Source organism: Brachycentrus maculatus, unplaced genomic scaffold, assembly GCF_059751285.1.
Source record: "Brachycentrus maculatus isolate JH-2025_06_01 unplaced genomic scaffold, ASM5975128v1 h1tg000003l, whole genome shotgun sequence".
Lineage (NCBI taxonomy): Eukaryota > Metazoa > Arthropoda > Insecta > Trichoptera > Brachycentridae > Brachycentrus > Brachycentrus maculatus.
The window spans coordinates 253,329-277,632 of NW_028280758.1; positions in this window are offsets into that span (position 1 = coordinate 253,329).

Consider the following 24,304-nt stretch of genomic DNA (forward strand, 5'->3'; position numbering starts at 1 on the left):
GGTGTATTGTGGTAACCCATTCCAAATGCGAAATATTTAGTTTATTTGTAGTAAGTACATGGTAATATTTATTCAATATTACCATGGACTGGTACCTGAAACGGAGGGCTGATCACCTTTCCTTCATGTGTAAACGATCTAGATAACACTGCGTTTATATGACACAGTGCCCTATGCACCATTGGGTTGCGGATAAGGGTTTTATGATTTATTTTATTATGTAGTAAGTTACAAATAAACAAAATAACTGTGATATTTAAACAGAAAATTTAATTCATGACATTTTGGAAGTGTCCAAAACCTTGTTTACAAAAATTTGGGTTTCTCTACTGGGAGTCATGTTTACATTTCGACTTTTATCGAGTTATATGTGATCAAATCCAAAAACCGAGTCAATTGACAACTTATTTTAAAGAAGTCGTTACTTATTGTTTTTCTTTTCATGTTGACATCTCAACATACCTGTAGTTGAAAAAGAATATGGATGTTTGAATATTTACAGGGTTTACATAGACAGTTTTTTTTATCACTTTATGTAGTGTAATATTCACCATCTTGTCCGCCTCCGTAGTGTAATGGTCAGCACGCTCGGCTACCGTTCTGGAGGTCCCGGGTTCGATTCCCAAGGGGGGTAAAATAAATATAAGTGATTTTTTCACTGTAATATTTGGACTGGTACCTGAAGCGGAGGGCTGATCACCTTTCCTTCATGTGTAAACGATCAAGATAACACTGAGTTAATTTGACACAGTGCCCTATGCACCATTGGGGTGCGGATAAGGGTTTTATTATATATTTATAATATTCACCATTCTACATGATTGACAACCACACTACTAAAAATTTTGGAACTTCTACATATATAATAAATCTCATGACGAGATAATAAATCATAAATCACATTGGATTGAGCAAGCTTTTATTAAGCGTAAACCAACCATAGATGGCTCCAGCGAACTCATATATAAAACGTCCTAAGATTTATGATATATAGGAGTTCCGAAAATTTCAGTAAGGCCATGGTAATATGGCTATAAATACCATATTCTTCTTCATCTAAATAACCCCTAAGTGGAGAAACCCAGACTTATGCGCAAGTGTTTGGACACACTCAAAATATTGTAAATAAGATAGACTCAATTTCATCAATTGATTCGGCAGTCACTTTGTGGTAAAATCTATCCATTTTTAATCCATTTTTTTAAATAATGATTTCGTTGGAAAATCTTTAAATTTTCATGCAATCATCTTCGATGTATTTTATAATTATTTCTTTTGATAAATTATTTTATCAAATTAATATCAAATTTAAGTTTTAAATAATGAATAAAGATTGTTCAAAGATATGTATTTTATAAATAAACACAAGTACAAGATGTATAATTATTATATTAACATAACTTGAGTATGAAAAACAGAACAATACGAAATATTTCTAACGCCGAACGCCACATCTTCGAGTAGACTCGTTGCTCAATACCTTCACCCTATTCCCGAGTCATTGGCTTCACATTACCGAGGTGACGAATGCGTTATAAGTGCAAGAAACAAAGGAAGGTTCGCTGCAATAAAGCATCTCGACTAATCTCTACCCACGCCGCGCAAAGCGCACAGCATCCTGGGATGTAAATCATCCGCATTGCTTTTCCCGACCGTGTCGAGAAAGACGTCCAATCGTTCCAGGGATTCATTATGGTATCCAGCGAGACCGACATCGCCCAGCCATCCAATAAAAACACGACTTTACGACCATTTATTAAGATGGCGGCCTGTTCCGGCCGCTGCGCGCGGGAATCGAGTCTCTGGCACGTTCGCTTCGGAATTCAAATATCGAAATTAATTTATTTTCTCGGTGCCGTGTCATCGTTTGGAGATGTTTATTTCGATGCGATTGGTGCGTGAGTCGCGATTCGAATTTAGAACTTAGTTTATTTTCTCGGTGCCATATCATCATTCGGAGATGTTTACTTTGATGCGATTGGTCCGCGATTAGCAATTCGAATTTAGAACATAATTTATTTTCTCGGTGCCATATCATCATTATTTGCACATATTTACTTTGATGCGATTGGTCCGCGATTCGCAATTCGTATTTCGAAATTAATTTATTTTCTTGTTGCCATATCATCATTTGCACATATTTATTTCGATTTTATTGGTGCGTGAGTCGCGAATACTGAGCGAATAATTGGCTGCACGGATTTTCCACTTAAAATGTAATTTCATAATGTAGCAATCGCAAACATAGAGTGAGTACGTATGTAGGTACATAATATTATTTTTACAAATATTTTACGTCATTGCTTGCGTTATAAAAGAATCACTTACAAAAAGTAAAGATTACATGTAGGTATTTATTGCATTGTAAAATTTACAAATACAATTTACAGTTTACAACTACAATTTACAATTTTAAATATTGTGTCTTTAGTAGGTTTTTCCGTCTTGAGGGTACGATTTTGAATATTTTTTTAATAAAATTATTTGATCAGTAATTTGTCTATCATCAGTCATGCAATCATGTATGCCCAAATATTTCAAATACTTGAAAGTGATCCTGATGGTCAGGAATAATCGGCGCGTATGTATGAGGAGATCATGAATGTGGACGAGTTAAAGATTGTTTGCAAAGACAGATTGATGTGCCGTCCTATTTTCTCTGCCCACCACCCCAGCGGAGAAGCGACGTGATGGTCAGTTAAGTTAATATGATAATAAATAATATGTACCTACCTACAAGTGTACAGGGGTGGGAAATTAAATATTACAGTTTAAATGAAATGTAGATTACCAGGAGAGCAGAATTAGTGAGATGTGAAGGGGCTGTCATATACAAATTCTTGTGCAGCAATTAAAATTCAAGCAGACTGTATTTAGCGCGGAGGAATAAAACCTGACACCCCTCTGCACCCACACCGAGACTACATCGCAAAATGATATAGGCCAACATATTTAAGCTCTCATAGTTTACATTTTAATTACATCTGGAAACTGGAACGCGAATTAGAGTTTTTTGTATACAGTACCTACCTACCTGTGACATTACTTTTAATCATTTAACTAGGGGAACAGGACGGCATGAGAGTCGACGGGTAAAAAGAACCACGACAAATTGAGTACTTATAACTCTCAAATCTATTCGAATCAAATTGGACGTCTTTATTTTCGTTTCGTATATAAATTCATTTCTCTCAGAAGAATGTGCTACAAAACGATGTATGATAGATGTGCGAATAGTGAAATAAGGAAGGAATGCAAAGCTGAGATAAGCATTATCAATAAAATTAAGAAAGGTGTGTTGAGATGGTTTGGACATGTAGATCGAATGAGTGAGGAAAGAACGGTAAAACAAATTTATGAGGCGAATGTTATTGGGAAAAAAAGCAGAGGAAGACCGAGAAAAACATGGCACGATCAGGTATGCCAAATACTTGAATGTGGTCAGGTTAGGAGTCGTAACAATCGGCGGGTATGTATGAGGAGATGCATGAACGTGAAATAGGCGAAGAATGTTTGCAAGGACAGAGTGGTGTGGTGCTCTATTCTCTCTGCCTACCCCTGCGGAGAAGCGGCGTAATGGTTAGTTAGTTAGTTTGTTATATGAATTCATTATTTCATTAATTGATTCGGCGGTCACTTTGTGGTAGTTTCATCTATCTATTTTTAATTTAAGTTTTACTTGATAATAACCGCTATTCTAACGTGCAAAGGCAAATAGCCGCAAGTTAAAAATAGTAGTTTTGAGATAAACGAGTTTATACTTGACTTAAAATTATGCTTTTTACCAAAACATGTATCAAATTGATACCATTTTGCAGCTATTTGGATAATGAATATCTCAGTAAAAGTAAGAGACGGAGCAAAATCTGTGATTGTATATGACAGGCGCCAGTTATAAGAATGCTTTAAGCCGCGTTAAGCCAAACAGCCGCTACTTGAGTTACGGCTAGTTGCCTTTACACATTAGTATTTCTTAAAATCTAGTTTGGCACGTGTTTCGAAGCATTTCGCATCATTTTCAAACACCGTATATGAAGAAAAGTCTAAATTCTAGATTTTTTTTCTCGGGATGGTGAAGAATGAAGACGGGATAGGATGATTATTTAAATGCTTTCGAATGTGAAGAGGAAATTGTGTTTTGCGTTCGGTACTAGGAAGTTGAACAAATACGACGATAGAAAGCTCGATAAGAGTATACAAGGTATTATAGATTTCTTCACGTGAGATGACACATCTATTGTTTTGATATATTATACAAAAGATGATGAGAGTCTCAACATTCCAGAGATATTGTGCCATTTAATGAACATCCATATTGCATAATTCTTTAAACTTGTATCCATGCAATTATGGTGAATCCCTTTCATATGCTAGTTCTTGTTTCGTTAATTTAGAAGTATGGCCGATACTGGCGCCATCAGTTGAAAATTTTGTACAGTATTTGTATTTTCATATTATGTTTTGACATCTCATCAACGATAAAGAAAAATATGATAATCAAACACTGATTAATTTTAGTCTACTAAGTTTTATATGACTGTATTTTTTAAACAATAAAATACTTAGTTGACAAAAAAAATCAGCATTATTTTTTTGACATCTCATCAAAGATGAAGAAGAATATGGAAGTCTGGGCATTTACGGGTCTGACGACCGATATAGGCTGGTTTAAGTGACCACTCTGCACACGTGTAACATTCACCAATTCTACCCATTATTGACAACAACACTACTCAAATTCTCGGAAGTTCTATATATATGAACCAATTTTGAAACATTATTCTTGAATCACTAGAACATCACTAGCGACATCTATTAGTGAGATGAAAAGATGCTTTTATATATTTTACTTTAATTAAATATATATGTACCTACATAGGTGAGATTCATTCCGAATTTGTTCACACATATTGTTTCTCTTTTATTAGGATAGAGAGCCTGAAATAAAGTTAAAAATTTTAGATACTACTATTTGACCAGTTAATTACTAAAAAAAAATTTCATGAAGACACTAGATTATTCATTTTACGAATGATATATCAATATTATAGGTTACTAAACTTGAGAGGAAACATCCATTATTTTATAAACGAAAACATCATATTTCACATAACAAAAATTAGTATCTAGTTGGTTTTATTTCTCTCAATATTTCATCTACCAGGCTTCTTTTCCCCCTGTTCCAATTCACTATTTATTCTCCCTATTTTAAATGAGACATTCATAATTTTAACTATACATATATACCCATTTTGAATGTACATGGTCGATGCTGCCGAATAGGTCCACTGGTTAATTGGGAGAGCCGATTATTTGGGTCAAATTTCAAGGAACGGAAACCAAACTAAGGATATAATAGTGATAATATGATCGCTTGATTGGGACAATATCTCTCTACCAATTGAAACAGTAAATTCAATATCACATTGCATACAATTTCAATTACACATATTATAATTTCAATGCTCACCAGTGTTGCATTCTTCATCATTTTCAAACAGAAGCGGTATGTGAAAATGTTGTCACGATAGATTTTAAGAAATATAGGTATTTACTTTTTATGTTTCTCTTTTTTGTCTTAATTATTTTTTTAATTTTCTATATTTATTTAAGGCGTAGAAATTTTTTATTTACTTATATACCACTTGACGCTCTTACACCGATTAACGACGTTTTCTTTATCGATCATTTCCATTATTATATTACCATCCACGTCTCCATAAACGCCTTTGAGGTAGTATTTTAGTAAAATGGCGTCGTATGCATTTTGCAACATTATTATTAATACTGCGTGCATGCCTTTATTATTTTATTATTATTGTAACTTTATTATATTTTGTATTTAAATTATTTTCATATATTTGTAAAAATTTGCCACATTATGAATATTTTTAAAAAAAAAATTAAAAAGAAATTTCATTACTTTTCTAGTATCAAAAACCCAAAGCTCTTTTTATAGAATTATTTTTAAATAAATAAAATTATAGGGATACAATAGTAAAGCGTTTATATGTATTATTTGCGATTATCAAAATTTATGGAAGAAAAAATGGGTCTGTTTTTTTTTTTAAATACCAATTCGTAAGTACCTACATATGTATGAAAATATGTACGTATAAAATCATTCAATCTTTTGTAATATAATTTACACACATACAACGAAGATTTCATCGTTACATTTTCCATATTATTATGATTTATCAGTACATTAAGGAGGATTATAACGCACATAAAAATACATATAAATTAATATCTCTATACTTTGAATTTGAATTTCAAAGCCTAACCTGTGAAATATAACAAAAGCCCTCTAATTTTTCAAGTCTGTGGCCTGAAATTAAATCATCAACATGATAAATCGTAAACGAAAACTCAAACGAAACCCCAACCCCTAAACTGATCGCTTATCAAGATGGCACGATGGAAAAATTGAATACTTAAGTGAGAATAAAACACGACTCGGCTTTTATAGGCTTAGGGGAGGGCAACTCACCCCCTCGCTACCTCACTTAGGGTGCCGAGGACTTCTGGTCACAATTCTATTTTATAAACTAAACGTCAGGGGGTGATTTCGGTGTAAACTACTCAAACCATTTGAGGAGAAAGCTGCAAAGACATTTGAACAGAGAGAAGCTTTAGAAATACGTTTTTGTTTATCTGGTATATGTATTTTTGTTCAGAATTGAATCGCAGAATTAGGGTTGATTTTATGTTTGTTTTGTAAGGTACGAAATATTACATGAAATTAAATTGTAATCAATAAAGTTTCAACAAAATAAAACCATAAATATCAAAAAGCAATGTGAATTAATTTTAACGCACCTGCCTACAAAAAAAACCTAAAGAGTTTCACGATGTTTCGATACAGGGGTAGGCAGAGAATCTTCTGTCCTGACATACACTTCTAGCTTCCTTCACATCCATACATCCCTTCGATTACATAGATTTTTGACACTAAAAGATTTTAAGCTCTGATTGATCTGGTCCTGCCAAGTCTCTTGGGCGTACTCGTTCTGTTCTACCGTTCACATTTGCCAAATATACTATCTTAGTCATACTCTCATTATCCATTCTCTCCACATGTCCATACCAACTGTAGGGTTTTAAATAATGTGTGTAATGGAGAAGTGATCATTTAAGATGAAATAATCAATAGCCCGCACCTTATTTTTTTTAAAACCTAGGTAACATATAACGTAATTGCGTTCCTTACTTTGAACACTTTTTGTATTGAAAAAATAAGTTTTTCTTCGAAAAAATGTATGGATTTGAAAAGAAAGGAGTTATTGAAAGGAGTTAAAAAAATATTCGCTAAATTTCAATATGTATTCTAAAAAAACATTGTACGACGACGGTCGTGTACTGACTTTGCATATATGAGAGTAGACCCTTAAGCCAGGTCTTATTCCATATTTTCGTCTTAAAATTTGTTTCTTTCATGATATTAAATACATCTGTATAATTCAGAATTACCGGCAAGCAGGAATCGACCACACCACTCAAAAAATACAACAAACGTGAACTGTTCATTAGGGATTACCCCCCGATAGTTATTAGGGTAACATGGGACATGGAGAGGCTTCGTACTTCGGCTGTGATGCCCTAATGGCTCTAAACAATAAATCGTTTTGCGATGAGAGGGACACTCGAAAGTATGAATGCGCTTTTCCTCTTCTTTGAGTATTCCCTTCAAGCTCTACTCGCCAGGCACTTGCATTCGGTCGCGTTAGCAATAAATGTTGGTTTTTAATGATTATATTTTTGAGGGAGGATCACTTTCGATTCGGACTCCAAATGTCTTTGTGATCGCAGTTCGAGAGGGGCCAAGGGAGAGCGATATTCACGCATAATGGCAACCGATTCAAAAAGTATAATACTTTAAATAAAACCATTATTTTAGTCTATGCGGATACGACTCGGTTCGACTGTGACGATTCAATAACTCGAGTGGATGTATAGTATAATATATAGGATGAGAATGTGTACAGATTTGTATTGAAACGTTATGTGAATAGCTGAAAAGTATACAATTGTGGGCTTTCAACGTGAGAAATATGAATTCACGCTATATTTTAAGTATAGTTTATGTTTGAAGCACTAACTTTGTGATTTTCCATTTTATAATTAAAATGTTACTTCGTTTTAAAATCACTATAAATATTTTATTATAAATTAATTATAATAACTACCGGTTTCGAATCTAACCGCTTCTTTATCAAGACTGATTAATACTATTATTATATTAATCAGTCTTGATAAAGAAGCGGTTAGCTACGAAACCGGTAGACATTATAATTTAGTTATAATAAAATATTTATAGTAATTTTAAAACAAAGTTAAATTTTAACTATATATTTTAAGTATTTATTTTACTATTGTATACTTCCCGGACTAATTTCTATCAGATTTCTCTAAAATAAAAATGAATGCACACGTAAAATTCTATAAGTTATGAAACTTTACTTTAAACATGATGTATATATGAGTTTAAAAATCCCGAAATGGTTAGGTGCAATTTTTACTTCAGGGAATTTTTGCTTCAAACACAGAATTCATTCCACTGGAGATCAGCGGAGAGGTCACATGTCTGTTCACGCCCGATTTTTTTAAATAATGTATGGAGAATACATATAGGAAAAATATTTTTATAATTCATTTTTTAACTCCTTACTTTCTAATAACTGATTTCTTTTCAAAATCGTGTATGTGATTATTTCGTAGAAAAACTTATTTTGTTTATTGCAAAATCGGTGTTTTAAGAAAAAAATCAATTACTAGTACTACTACTACTACCATCACGCCATTTCCCCGCAGGGGTAGACAGAGAGGATGAAACGCCACACTCTTCTGTCCTGACATACACTCCTCGCCTCCTTCACATCCATACATCTAGTCATACATGCCCTCCGATTACGCAGACTTTTGACACCGCCAGATTTTAGGTTCTGATTGATCTGATCGTGCCAAGTCTTTTTCGGTCGTCCACGTTCTGGTTTCCCTCTCACATTCGCCACATATATTTTCTTAGTCATTCTCTCGCTATCCATTCGCTCCACATGTCCATACCACCGCAAAGAACTCTTCCTAATATTTTCAATTATTCCTCGTTCAGCCTTACATTCCTTTCTTATATCGTCGTTTTTAATTCTGTCATACAATGATTTTCCACACATTCGTCTGAGAGAGCGCATTTCAACAGCATTCACTCTGCTTTCATCCTTCAAAATCAATTACGTAAAAATGTTACCTGGATTTAGAGAAAATTAAGGTGCGATTTGACTAATACTGGACCTACAGTGCACAATTTGAGAGATTTTTTTCAACACAGTTTCATTATTTTATAGAATGTTTATTTTTTATTCGTATAAAATATATAATATATAAAGTAATAAAATAAAATAAAAAGTTATTCAAACAAACCAAATGTTATTAAACGATGAATAATAATATGGAAGACTGGGCATTTACGGGGCTGACGACCGTCATAGGCTAGTTTAAGTGATCACTTTACACACGTGTAACGTGTGTAAAGCGATCACTTAAATGCCTAGACTTCCATATTCTTCTTCATCTTTGATGAGATGTCAAAAATAATATGGAAATAACTCCTGCAATTGGAGATAATCCAGATTTTGTGAACAAGTACTAACAAACATGAAAACAAAACGTTTTTTACAAGTAAACCATTATTTAGTTTTTTATCAATTCAGTATATAAAAACAAACTGGTCAATTTTGAAACTCAATCAGCCAACAAATAAGTTACATAAAACAAATTATTTATAATTTTAAAAAGGGATTTATATCCTGTGAATGTCGTGAATATATTATGAGTATCAACACAGATAAACGCTTTAGGATGAACAAGGATGAGAGAGATATGAAATAATAAACAAAGGAAGTTGATAACTAGGACTCGAATGTCATCATGTCCTGGATCCACTGCTTTGCTGTGCCGCTGATAAAAAAAACAAGGAGACAATAATTAAAAACAGACATCATATCTACATACTCATGTGTATATAACTAAAAAGGAAATTTTTGGTTTGTTCAAAATCTCAATTCTCCTAAAGAAATTCACCGATCGATTTAAAATTTTGACAGACCTTTGCGTTTAAATACAATGATTTTTTCCAATAGGTATTTTACCGCATTGGCAGCGCTATCTGTTGGACGTAACACCAACACACTCAATACGAAACATTACTCATGGCGGACAGTGTGCCTATGGACAGCTGATAGAATATTTCATACCTACATGCATATTTTTACAGGGGGAAATACATGAATGTAAATGAGGCGAAGAGTTTTTTGCAAAGACAGAGTAGTGTAGCTATATTCTCTCTGCATACCCCTACGGGGAAGCGTCGTGGTGGATCGTTAGTGAGATTGGAAGAGAAAAATGGCTGCAATAATCTACATATTTTACATAAAATGTGAATGTTCGGTTGTTCAAAATCTTAATTGTCCTACAGCTATTCACCGATTGCTTTTTTTGTCACAATGTTGCATTTGAATTGGCGCACGTTTTTTTTCCATTATTTTACATTTCATAACGATTAAAAAAAAATAATAATAATAATTACTTACATTATCTTTCAAATGATCAAGAATTATAAGATTAACTTAATGATCATAAAGCTTTCTTACGTGTTTATATATTAATGATAGAAAATGAAAATAAACTGCAAAATAAAAATTTTTAAATTGAAAATACGTCTGCCTCCGTAGTGTAATGGTCAGCACGCTCGGCTACCGTTCTGGAGGTCCCGGGTTCGATTCCCAAGGGGGGTAAAATAAATATAAGTGATTTTTTCACTGTCATATTTATTCAATATTATCCTGGACTGGTACCTGAATCGGAGGGCTGATCACCTTTCCTTCATGTGTAAATGATCAAGATAACACTGCGTTTATATGACGTAGTGCCCTATGCACCATTGGGGTGCGGATAAGGGTTTTATTTATATTTTTTTTTCCACATATGCATTCCACATCATTTATGTGGAGAACATATCCAGTTGTAATTTTATTCTGTAATATGCAGTCCACCGAGAAATATCAATAAAAACGTAAATCTAACAAAATATTTAATATATGACCAAATAAATCTCAAATGAATGGATGTTTGGATGAAAAAAATATTTTAGTATTTCTTTTTTTTCAGACTTGTAACGATGTTCTCATTTGATGACGATATGACAGCTGCTGTGTTATATCATTATCATTATCACAATATTTGAATGATACCGAAGAAGTCAATGTCCTGAGATAAATAGCCACAAACTGACAGTGTCCTATCTTGTTTCCAGGATATGTAGTAATAATGCAATGAAGTATAGGACATTTTTTGTGACCACCTATAAAACAAAAATATATTATTCAGGGTGGCGCAAAATAATTCTCCATATCGGAAGATATGATGATTACTAAAAAGCTTCTTTTCATCTCACCAATAGATGTCTCTAGTGAAATTCTAGTGATTCAAGAACAATGTTTCGAAATTGGATCATATATACCAGTGTTCCGCAAAGTGTGTGCCGCGGTACACTGCTGTACCGTTGTGATTAGTTGGTATGGTGCAGTCGGAAAAAGTAGTTTATTGAAGGTAACATCCTTAAAAACAATTACCCCCCATTTTGATCGCTTCCGCTCAGTTAAACAGGCTCACATTTCGCATTAAACATAATATGTAATATATGTTCTCGCTTTTTATTATTTGTTATAATAAATCAATATTAAATAAACGTTGTTTTTATCTTTGGTGTATCTCAAAAAGTTATTGATTTGGCAGGTGTACCTTGAACAGAAAAAGTTTGCGGAACACTGATATTTACCATATAGAACTTCCAAGAATTTGAGTAGTGTGGTTGTCAATCATGGGTAGAATTGGTGAATATTACACGTGTGTAAAATGATCACTTAAACCAGCTTATTACGGTCGTAAGCCCCGTAAATGCCCTTCTGTATTCTTCTTCATCTATGTTGAGATGTCAAAAAACAGAATAGAAATCATCTTTCTAACATAAATATAATAATTATCCACTTTCCCTCGTCCGTGTTTGCTAACAGGTTTCGTTTCGTGCGGAAAACCGTTTTCCTTGGGGAAGTTACCAAGACTCGGGTACTTCCGCTCTCCGGGGCGGAAGTGAAGGCGGCAGCAGACACCGGAACGCCGGATACGAGCTGCCATCTTGCCGGATGTGACGAAACGTGCGGCGCTTGATCGATTGTCATGTTATCTAGCCTGGCTTTATCGTTCAAGCTTATGGAAACATGAGTTGAAGATACATTCATTATAAAAATATACAGACATATTAATAAATACCCTTCATTCGTGGGATTTTTTGTAAAAATATATTTTTTAAGTTATAATTAAATAATTGTAGTGATTTTAAAATAAAGTCGTATTTTATTTATAAGGTTATTTCTCTTTTGTGTGCGTTAATCCTATGTAGTTAATTTTTGCACAAGTTTGTGTTATATGTTCTAGCTGTACTCGGCCACGCATTCCTGCGGCTGAGTCTGGATAAATAAAAAAGAAAGAAAAGAGAATATGAATACATGAGCGTATTCTAATGCAAAACTGTGTCAAACTATCAAAGTTATCGCTGAATAACATGAGATGTTTAAAATTTAAAATTAAAACGAAAGAATTATATGATTTTGTATGTTTTTTGACATTTCAACGTAGATGAAAAAGAAAGTGGAAATCTGGGTATTTACAAGGCGTATGATCTGTCATAGTCTTGTTAAGTGATCACTTTACACACGTGCAACATTCATTCTACCCATGGTGGACAACCACAAAGTGATAAGTTGTATTATATTATTTGAATAGCACCATATAATTTGACCAGTTATTTTATTCATAACATTTTTGGTGTGTCCAAATCGTCATTGAAAAATCAGGGTTTCCACTCTGGGACCCAGACTTATGTATTCTTCTCCATCTATGCTGAGATATCAAAATGTTAAAATAACTCCTAAGTGGAAAACCCTGATTCTGGGTATTCGTCTTCATCTATGTTGAGTTGAAGACGAATATATAGTTCAAAATGTAAAAATAACTAATGAGTGGATAAACCCTAATTTCTGTATTTGGGCATACTTAAAATAATGAGCGAAATGCGATCCCTCAGACGAATGTGTGGCAAAACGATGTTTGATAGATGTTCGAATGATGAAATAAGGAAAGAATGCAAGGCTGAGATAAGCATTATCGATAAAATTAAGAAAGGTGTGTCGAGATGGTTTGGACGTGTGGAACGTATGAGTGAGAAAAGAACGGTGAAACAAATTTATGAGGCGAATGTATTTGGAAAAAGAAGCAGAAGTACACCGAGTAAAACTTGGCACAATCAGGTATGTCAAATACTTGAAAGCGGCCGGGTCAGGAATCGTAATAATCGTCGGGTATGTATGAGGAGATGCATGAATGTAGAAGAGGCGAAGAATGTTTGCGAAGACAGAGTGGTGTGGCGTTCGATTATCTCTGCCTACCCCTGCGGGGAAGCGGCGTGATGGTTAGTTAGTAAGTTATTTAAAAACCATTACGGAAGTAATGTGGATAGTTTTGGCCATTTTTATTCAGTTAACCAGGTGTAAGAACAACATGTTATATCAACTTCATACAAATATCATTTCCATCACCTGGAGATTGAATACAGCTGAAGGAGCATCGAATGACATGTCATTAGTCAGAGGAAGAGGTGTGTTACGCGCGTGGCATGTATGTACTATTAAGACGCATGCATGAACCACGCGTTTAGACACGCCTACATAATATTAAGATAGCACGCGTGGCCTCGTAAGATGATAAAAGAACATTTGTGATTTTTATTTTACTAAAAATACCCAGACACGTTTTACTGTGGCTTAGTCTAATTACATAGAATAAAATAAAAGAAAAAAACTTACAATTTAATTTATATTTGAAGCACTAACTTTGTGATTTTTTCATTTTATAATTCAAATGTAACTTACAACATTTTGAGTGTGTTCAAATTCTTGTCCACAGATCTGGATTATCTCCAATTATAGGAGTTATTTTTTAATAATAGAGTTTCGGCTCAGTAAAAAGCTTCGTTTCATCTCACCAATAGATGTCTCTAGTGAAGTTCTAGTGATTCAAGAACAATGTTTCGAAATTGGATCATATATATAATATATATATATATATATATATATATATATATATATATATATATATATATATATATATATATATATATATATATATATATATATATATATATATATATATATATATATACTTTCAAGTATTTGAGTAGTGTGGTTGTCAATAATGACAACCACACTACTCAATTCTTCTTCTATTCTTAGAACAATATATATAGAAGTTCTCAAAGAACTTCTTTATTTATTGTTCAAATTCGAAACAAGCGAATGAATTCACTAAAATTTCACTAGAGACATCTATAGTGACATGAAAGAAAAGACTTAATTATGACTAAACTTAATCCCGGTTCAATAAAAAAGGATTAATATTATTATGTAATACGGCATTATTTTTCAATCATCTGTTATTGCATCTTTACATCGACCGTCAAATTCTAAAACTAGGCGATATTGACCTACGATCTATCGCTTTAAAATCAGTTGTTGTAGTATAAAATAATTAGTCTTAATATTTTAATGTATTGCTTTTATTTGTGGTTTGCATACCTAAAAAATGCATGTTTATTTAAATGTGTATATGCCCTTTATAGGATCCTTTAATATACTATTTAAATGTTTCTCACTAAAAAATATAAATTTATGACATGTCGCTCACTCCTTTCAAGAACGTCATAAATCAAAAATCGCAAATTTTCAGTTGAGCATATTTTCGGAATGCCCAGCAAATGTGCTATATCCCAGAAAAAAGGCATATTTTTAACATAATATTTACCCGCTACAGGGCAGAAAGTGTTGTTTTTGCATTTTGAAGAAAAGGTATTGTTCAATTATTTTTTTAAATAAACTAAATATTTTTCAAATGGAGAAAAAATCTTCAGGTTTTACCTAAAAAGATCTGTTGCGTAGTGAAAATTTCAATAAGTGGCTAGATATTTATTTTTAAAACATTGTTTTATATTTTTAAACTTTAAAAACGGTCTCCTGAAAAATCAAATTTTTTGATTTATGAAGTTCTTGAAAGGAGTAGGCGATGTGTCTTATTAAAATGACACAATGTAGTCGCACATTTGTAAGGCAGAGTAATAATATTGCTAGCAAGCTGCATAAAGTAAGATAATACGGCAGCATGACAATTATCCATACAAATAGAGTTCTTCGCGTCTATGGATTGGGATTTGATTCAGCGGCTTCCCCGCCCCGCTAACGGTTTTATTATGAAGTGCTGCGCTTTGTGTCCGTCCATTATTTCAGGAATGGAACTGGTTTCCATTGAGGAGTCGCTTCCTGCCGCAGCGAGGGGAGGAAGTGGCACGCGCCAGCTGCCTCAGATCTCTTATCGTCTTCTGCTGCCCTGGTACCTGAGACTTGTTAATTCCTCGTTCCTTGATCTCATTATTTCTCACTGGCAATTTTTTTATTGTAACTGATTCACTTTTATTTTTGACCAGCTATGGCTGTGGTTCACTCTTAATAACTATACTATACTAATATACTACTGATTTTTACCTATTACTAATGATCAAACAACCCGACCTTAATATTCCGTACTACTGAGGTAGGAACTTAATGATGTATTTATTAAATGTTTAATCAAACACTGATTAATTTTATTGTACTAAGTTGTATATAACTGTATTTTTTTAAAACAATAAAATACTAAGTATACTAAAAAAAACAGTGTTTGATTTTAGCATTTAATACATAAATTAAAATGGAGTTCTACAAATCAAACGCCAAATCTATAAATAAATACTTTGTAATAGGTAGGTACTTTAACAACAGTGACTCTGATTTTTAAATTTTCTTCAAGACTTTTTCTATGACAGCACAAATTAAAACAGCGAATGCCTTACGTTGAGAAATATCTATGTAAAATTTTGCTTTGAGGTTTGGGAATTGGATTTTTTAAAATTTTATGTATACAGTTATCTTCTTCGAGTTTTTAAGGTCAAGTTTGCAAATTTTGACAGTTATCAGGTGAGTGGTATAGGATCCTATAAAGGACATATACACATACAAATAAACATTGATTTTTCAAGTATGCAAACCACAAATTAAAGCAATACATCAAATAGTATATTAAAAGCATTATTGACTTTGTGGTATAGTACAATAAACGTGAAAGTGAACGATGAATGATAAGGAGAGAACGATGAATGGTAAGATGAATCTAATGAAAATGATGCGGAATGCATCGAAACACGTGTCACATTAGATTGTAAGAAATACTGGTTTTTACTAAGTAAAACTTAAATTAAAAATGGATAGATTTTACTACAAAGTGACTGCCGAATCAATTAATGAGATAAGGAGAGTGTTAGAAATATTTGTGTCCATTTATCTTTTTTTTCTTTATACACGATCTTTCGAGTTTGAGACAAAATTTCACTTCTTATTTTATTTTATTTTCATTTCATTACTTTTTAATTTTCATTGTTATTACTCTTTTTTACAATCACATTTCAACTCTTTCTTCATAAATGTATTTAACCTGTGCTTTTACTTGTTTCTGTAAGTTTGTTGTGTTATCATCTACGACTCCAGTAGTACAAATATTTAAAGTAAATGTTGTTGGAAATAGAAACAGAGAAGATCGAGGAAAACTTGGCCATGATCAAGTATTTCAAATACTTGAATGTGATCAGGTCATAAGTCGAAATAATCAGCGAGTATGCATCAGGAGATAATAAATCTGGAAGAGGCGAAGATTGTTTGCAAAGACTTGGTGTGGGGTTTTGTTCTTTCTACGTACCCCTGCTAGTTAGTTTGTTTTACTGTCGAGACCTAGATATAAAATTAATTTAAAGTTCTTTATAGAGCGCCTCTGGGGAGATAATTCACAAAAAGGTGATTAAAAAATCAGCCATTATTATGATCGGATGTTTATAAAAGCTGCATAATGATTACACCAAAAAAATAGTCTTTACGTAGCACGCGTCCGACTCACTTCCTTTGTCTATGCCCTATCGACCCAGTGGAGTACCGGAACAAGACAATAAACTTGAATTTGAACTTGCATTATATTATTACTATTTATATTATGTGCCCTTTCGTCTTGAGTTTCTTTGAGGGGAATGATAAGAGACAGGCATTCAGGAGGCGGGAAGAGACTATGACGCGCGCGCACAAAGTCCAGGAAGCGGGCGGTATAGGGCCAGCTGCTACTACCAGATGTATAATAGTAGTCAGTACTAGGAGACTCCCCACACCTCTTCGTTACTTATACTCTCCTGATCATTTTGGCGAATTTTAATAGCTTTGCTTCATAGAAAATATTAATGTTGCTGCATTTTTTTTCTAATAAAGATAAGGCAAATATTTGATATGAATTCTTCACTAACATTAAAATTGCTGCCCTTCGAAGAGTAATATTACCAACTTATAACCATACAATAAAATTCATTCTACAATTTTTGCACACAAAATTGACGTTAATATTCTATGTATCGCTACGTTTTATAATTTTGTTTTTATATTTTTGTAGAAAATTAATAAATTTACAGCATTTTGAGTGTGTCCAAATACTTATTCACAATCTACAGTGTCATGTGATTAATGTAGCAATTCCAAAAATTTGAGAATTTTATATTGGGTTATCGATCATGGGAAGAATTGTGAATGTTACACGTGTGTAAAGTTATCATGTAACCAGCGAATGACAGGTTATGAGCCCTTCCATTTTTTTTTTTCTTTTAAACTTTCATATTTTTCTTCATCTATGTTGAGATGTGAAAAATGAATCAAATATTTTTTTAGAAGCAGGACTGCTTCAAGGTGTGGGGTAAATGTGTCGCTCTAACTGTCCTCTAACGCTGTCCAACCGTAGATACTATAACTCCACAGTCAACGTTAAAATGTTAATTGTATTCTGGAAATAGTCACTTTCAATCAGGTATGAAAGTAAGATGGTACATATATCGCTCACTCCTTTCAAGAACGTCATAAATCAAAAATCGTCAATTTTTAGTTGTGCATGTTTTCGGAATGCCCAGAAAATGTACTATTTCCCAGCAAAAGAGGCATATTTTTAACTTGATATTTACTCGATACAGGGCAGAAAGTGTTGTTTTTGCATTTTGAAGAAAAGAAATTATTTAGTATTTTTTTTAAATATACTTAATATTTTTTTAATGTACAAAAAACCTTCAGGTTTTACCTAAAAAGATCTGTTGCATATTAAAAAGTTTAATAAGTGGCTTGATATTTATTTTTAATACATTGTATTATATTTTTAAACTTTAAAAACGTTCTCCTGAAAAATCAAGTATTTTGATTTATGACGTTCTTGAAAGGAGTGAGCGATATATACTTTAAACGTCATACGACAAAAAACTCTCATACTGGCGTCAATCGATAGTATTGTATTTGTATTATATATTGACATCTCATCAAAGATGAAGAAGAATATGGAACTCTGGGCATTTACGGGGCTGACGACCGTCATAGGCTGGTTTCAGTGATCACTTTACACACGTGTAACATTTACCAATTCTACCCATTATTGACAACCACACTACTCAAATTCTTGGAAGTTCTATTTATATGAACCAATTTTGAAACATTGTTCTCAAATCACTAGAACTTCACTAAAGACTGGTGAGATGAAAAGTAGCTTTTTATTGAGCAGAAACTCTTTTAGTAGTATGTGAGGTCCGAATGCTGGATTATTGAGAATACTGGATTACACATGAGAAACCAGAAAATATCGTTTTCGTTTTATCATTAAAGGTTATAATTTCACCAGATAATTTATTTACAACATTTTGAGTAGTGTCCAAATTTTTGTTCACAAATCTGGATTATCTCCAATTACAGGAGTTATTTTCATATTATTTTTTGACATCTCATCTGGGCTGACGATAATTCTTAGAAGTTATATTTATATGAACCAATTTATATAAGTTCTATATACTGTATATGATATTGTATTTGGACACACTCGAAATTTTGTGAGTATTGTATTTGATTATCTTGTCGTCCAAGGTCAATGATGATGCTTGAAATTTTAACGAAATAAAATGAAAAATGACAAATTGTTATCTGTGAAACATATTAGTCAAAATATCACTTCCAAACAGATTGCTGCAAAAATAACAAATCAGGACATTGATGCATGGCTTCAGGATCAAAATTCAAAGGGCGACCACGTGTTGACGAACCTTCTGAGAAACATCCAAGCTTTGAGGATTATCTAAGGTCTTAATTATCTCAGAATAATATATTATGTTATCTTCTCATGCCATCATAAATTCATTGAAACATCACTATTACCCAATACCATGACAAATTTCATTGTATCAAGATGTTCGTAAAAAGGCCAAACTCGCATAAAAAAAAAGATTGACGCTTATACTGCTGGCTCTTATCTGCACCAAATGGTGCATAGGGCACTATATCAAACTGATTTATTGTTAATTTGATCGTTACTATATGAAGGCATTATATTTATGCATTACAGTTATCAGTCCACGGTTATATTAAATAAATATTATAGTGAAAACTTATGTACATTTATTTTCATCTTACTGGGAATTGAACCCGGGATCTCCAGTGAGGTAGCCAAACATGTTGACTACTACACTACGCAGGCAGAAAAAACACTAATATAACGATATTGTTATATTAGCGTTTACTTTAATTATAACACAAAGATAAATAATCGTAATTTTTACGAGAATTTTAAGGAAAAAGAGGTTAAAATATTTAAAAAAATAATTCTAAAATGTGAATCAATTATGTAATATAGAAAAATAATTCTCAGCCTAAGTTACTCACCAAAAAAATCGGCAGTTAGATTAAATGTCCAATTTGTTAATTAATAATCATTATAATAATTTAAGAAAAATTATATATCGCCCTTTTCGTAAAATACGAGTATTATCTCAAAAAAATCTGTTTTTAGATTTTTTGTTTATTTTTTCACATCTAGAGTAAATTCGTAGCAAAGTATTTTTAGGCAAAAGAAGGATGAAAGCAGACTGAATGCAGTCGAAATGCGATCCCTCAGACGAATGTGTGGCAAAACGATGTTTGATAGATGTTCGAATGATGAAATAAGGAAAGAATGTAAGGCTGAGATAAGCATTATCGATAAAATTAAGAAAGGTGTGTTGAGATGGTTTGGACATATGGAGCGTATGAGTGAAGAAAGAACGGTTAAACAAATTTATGGAGCGAATGTAGTTGGAAAAAGAAGCAGAGGACGACCGAGGAAAACTTGGCACAATCAGGTATGTCAAATACTTGAAAGCGGCCGGGTCAGGAGTCGTAATAATCGTCGGGTATGTATGAGGAGATGCATGAATGTAGAAGAGGCAAAGAATGTTTGCAAAGACAGAGTGGTGTGGCGTTCGATTCTCTCTGCCTACCCCTGCGGGGAAGCGGCGTGATGGTTAGTTAGTTAGTTAGTTAGTTAGTTAGTATTTTTAGGTACCTACTTAAAGGAATTCGTAAAAATAAAAGGAACGTAAAATTCTAGGAACGTTCTAATATGAAATATTTTATAATTTTCAGTAAATAATACATAATTCAGCATGTTTCAAATTCCTTACAGAGATTTCTAGAATACATATAGGTTTTGGCGTTGAACTTTTACAGAATATCTCCATGAACAGGTTTATCTATCGTGAAGGAAGGCCCTTGAAATGACATGTTGTTTTATAGGATATTGAAAGATAATAAGGCAGAGGAAGAGATGATACTTTATCTTTGTGACACAAACATGTTTATGTTGGAGCCGATATCACGAGCCAAGTTGAGTTTTGTTGTGAATATTCGATATTTTGTTTTACTAATGTGGAGAAATTTAGAATATAATAATAATAATAATAAAACCCTTATCCGCACCCCAATGGTGCATAGGGCACTGCGTCATATAAACGCAGTGTTATCTTGATCGTTTACACATTAAGGAAAGGTGATCAGCCCTCCGCTTCAGGTACCAGTCCAGGGTAATATTGAATAAATACGACAGTGAAAAAATCACTTATATTTATTTTACCCCCCTTGGGAATCGAACCCGGGACCTCCAGAACGGTAGCCGAGCTTGCTGACCATTACACTACGGAGGCGGACATAATTATTATTTAGAATATAAAAAATGTTTAATTCTTTTACACAATTTTTTAACAGTTTCCGTACAAAATCCGAAATTACTTCCATACAACATTATATTCAAATAAACAAGGGCTCAATAGGAATTTTAATATTAATTCACTATTTTTACATTCAACAATAACTTTTATTGGATTAACCTATAATCCATGTGATTTTGAATTCTAATTACGGCTCATGTAACACCGCATATCATGTTTCTACTTAAGGTCCAAGTTTTATAGGCTATACTTATGCGTGATTCGGTTTATTATTTACAACTAAATTACAATTTCATGTAATTTATTTAAGTGAAAAAATCTAGACAAAAATATTTGCTTAACCCTAGATGACGGAAGTTGCTTCAATGTACCTTAATACTGGAGTATCGTAGGTAAAATGTATGACGATAGTAAAAAGTCTCATTTTACCAAAAACGTGACCGAATTTTTTTTTTTTAAAAGTGCATTTTTTAAAAAACTTTATATAAAAATGCGAATATACGCTATGCAGGTTGTTACTACATTCTTAACATGTATTGTTTCGCTGCTCCCCATAGATTGTGGGTGATGTTCGTAATTTAGGGTTAAATAATAATTATTTCGTTAAGCTGTATTTAAGGCATAATTCGTTATGTCGCAACTTAATTTTCTCAAAATCTAGCTAACATTTTACATTGAAAAAATGATTTTTTCTTAGACATAATTACATGGTTTTAAAAATGAAAGGAGTTTAAAAATGGCAAGGAGCTTAAAAAAATTATATAAAAATATATTTTCCATATACATATATGTATTCTTAAAAACAAAAAATATTCTTTTTGTTTTCAAATTGAGCGTAGCACACGACCAGCCCTGAGCGTGGCTGAACGCATTCTAATGTGAACTTTTTTTTAAAATTACCTAACCTCCAAGTGACTCTGAAATCTAGCTACAGCTTATGCAACACCGTTTATCATGTCCCTACTCAGGCTTCAACTTAATAAGTTTCATAGCCTATGCCTACTTGTGAGTGGATCTACTCTTTATACTTGCTTGAGAACGATGCTTATCTGTATATCGGATTACTATATTAGGGCGAAGACTGGCCGAAGCATTTCGTCGTAGCGTAACATGTTACGATGCGAGCATTCGTATGGTCAGTACAGCGAGCCGAGCGCTCCGCCGAGCGCTCCATCCATAGTTTCGGATGCTCGGTGATGCTCGCCGCGAGCGATGTTACGACGAAATGCTCCGGTCAGTCTCCACCTTTATAGTTATCTCAACTTGAGGCAAAGCTTCTATCATTTTTATACGGAAGAAGATGGCAGTCTGAGCCTTCCAGCGCTTTTGACCAATTTATAAAAAAATTAAAGGATAAATCTTTTAGAGGCTTTTTTTTCATAAGTAATTTTATTTATTGCTTCATTAAATTTTATATCACCTTTCGTTGTATTCGAGTAACTACGGTCCTATGGTACTTACAGTACAAGGTATAAAAACACTATTTTTGCCGCAGACTTGCACAGGTTATATTCCCCTCAGAATTGCGATTACGACCCCATCACCCCTTAGTTCAGAAGCATTTACGCCACCCACTGAGCAGAGCTTTGATCTTTTGCTTCGCAATTCCAGACACTGGTAAATTTAGGCATGAAATGTGTATAAACGCTCAAAGAATCGTATCATTTTAAATAACATATTTACCGCATATTTCAATTTTAATATATTAACTAATAAAATTGGCTAATGAAAATAAATAACTGTAAAATGATTGTCCGCCTTCGTAGTGTAATGATCAGCACGCTCGGCTATCATTCTGGATGTCCCGGGTTCGATTCTCAGGGGGGGCTCAAATAAAAATGAGTGATTTTTTCACTCTAATATTTATTCAATATTACCCTGAACTGGTACCTGAAGTGGAGGGTTGATCACCTTTCCTTCACGTGATGACGATCAAGATAACACTGCGTTTATATTATGCAGTGCCTTATGCACCATATTGGTGCGGATAAGGGTTTGAAGGAGAAGAAGAATAATAATAGTTTTGGTAATCGATTGAAGTCTCACTCCTTAAATTGATGATGAAAATAGATGTGTTAAATTTTAGGTAATAATTCGATATGACTGTCGTAAGTTTAGAAATTGATTGATAAAGAGTTATTTCCAGCACGCACTATTTAAATTTGGTTTAAATTAATAAATCTAAAATAAAATGGCTATATATCATCACCTTCTCGCACTGAACGAAAATAGGCTCGAAACATTTTGAGTGCATCCAAATCCATGTACATAAATCTTGGTTTCTTCAGTTAGGATTTATTTTAATATTTTGGCATCTCAACATAGATAAAGAAGAATACATAGATTTCCATATGCTTCTTCATCTATTTTGAGCTGCTAACACGAGAAAATAACTCCAAAGTGGAGAAACCAAAATTTATGAACAAGGATTTGGACAAAGCCAAAATGTTGTGAATAAAATAACTGGTCTAATTACCATTTCGCTCACTCCTTTCAAGAACGTCATAAATCAAAAAACGTGATTTTTCACGAAAACTTTTTAAAGTTTAAAAATATAATTAAAAACAATTTATTACTAATAAATATCAAGCCACTTATTGAACTTTTCACTATGCAACAGATCTTTTTAGGTTAAACCTGAAGGTTTTTTTCTCCATTTGAATAATAACTAGTTAATTTTTTTTTTAAATAATCAAAACCTTTTCCACAAAATGCAAAAACAATACTTTAATACTTTCTGCCCTCTAGCGGGTAAATGTTAAGTTAAAAATTTGCCTCTTTTGCTGGGATATAGTACATTTTCTAGGCATTCCGAAAACATGCATAACTGAAAATTGTCGATTTTTTATTTATGACGTTCTTGAAAGGAGTGAGCGATATATGCTGCTAATATAATAACATAATACAAAAATTTTGGTGTTCCCAAATCCTAGTTCATAGATCTGGGTTTCTCTAAATAACTGGTCAAAGTATAAGCTGTATAAAACTTTAAAATTAAGTTTTCAGGCGTCTCCCAGTATGTAATGTTGTTCCCAGGATGCAAGGAAAAGGAGAGCTGACAGAAGAGGT